The sequence below is a fragment of the Myotis brandtii genome, unplaced genomic scaffold, assembly GCF_000412655.1.
Source record: "Myotis brandtii unplaced genomic scaffold, ASM41265v1 scaffold924, whole genome shotgun sequence".
NCBI classification, from domain to species: domain Eukaryota; kingdom Metazoa; phylum Chordata; class Mammalia; order Chiroptera; family Vespertilionidae; genus Myotis; species Myotis brandtii.
The window spans coordinates 309979-311226 of record NW_005371808.1 but is presented as its reverse complement, the minus strand read 5'-3'; positions in this window follow the sequence as shown (position 1 = coordinate 311226).

Below are 1248 nucleotides of genomic sequence, written 5' to 3'. Positions count from 1 at the left end.
GAACCCTGATTCGAGGAAGGGGAAAGACATGGCAGTGGGTATAAAGCTCAGGAGGCGACCGGGCACTGACCAGGCAGCAGGGCTCCGGCCCTCTGTGGCTTGGATCAAAACATCTTGGCTGTCCCCCCACCAAGAGGCCCAGTCCCCAAGACCTGGCCCCTTCTGGCAATCAGCCCTAACCAGCTGCTGCCGAAGGGGTAAACACATTCCAAGTCCGTGAGTCCCTGCTGCATTGTAACTGTGGTGGAGGCACACACACCCACCCCATCTGGGCTAACGGAAAGTTCACTGGAGTTGTGATGGCTTAGTGATGATTTGTAGTTATCTGTGCTCTTTCTACTGATGGGGAGTGGAATACCTACACACTTATGTTATCTCACTGCACAAGCGATTTGCATCTTGTGCATCATTTTTATATTCGTTCTCCAATTCCTGGGAACCATGAAGGCTAAAGCATTACATTCTCTTTTTCCCTATTCTGGAAGGAGGGCCCTTAAACCAAGCCATTTCCCTAAGACCCTTGAGCTCGGTGGAGAAACAGAAACCATCAGAATCCAGACCTGGACACCCAGAAAACCCTACATGGGTTCTCACCCGGGGCGGGTGCCTCCTGGGACTGTGGGGGAAACGAGATCAAACACTCACCCTGAGGAAGGTGCCAGGCTTGGAGCAGACAGTCGCTCCTGACCAAGGCAACTCCAGTGCAGCCCAGGAGATGGGTCACAATCACATTTAAGAAAAAAAAAAAATTAAAGGCGATTTTAAAAAGTATGAATAAGAGCTATTGTAAACGGCTCACACTCTGTATATAAGCAGTGAAGTAAGATGAATTGACTGGCACTGAGTTGGAAAAGCTATACAGAGGCAGGGAGTGTGGAACATAATTTTATAAAAATAAACCTTTTTTTTCTTCTTTTACATACACACTCCCAAAGAAGAAATGGAAAAGTTGTTAGGGTGTGGACCCGGGCTTCTAATTAGCTGTTCTGTTCTGCCTGATTTGTCTCTTTTCTTGCCCTGGCACCTTCCTGGGACTTACTGTCCTGCACCGGGCCCTGTGGGATGGAGAGGGCATCCCCCCCAGACCGACCCCGCAGCAGGCTCAGAGCAGGTCTTTGCGCCAGATGCCCAGGGGAGGAGCCGGCAGAAACCTACTGGCCAGGTCGCCACTTTTGCCTCCTTGACCCTAACATGTTTCCAAAACAGAGGGAGCCCTACGAAGGCTCCTTGCCAGAGTAGCAAACAGCT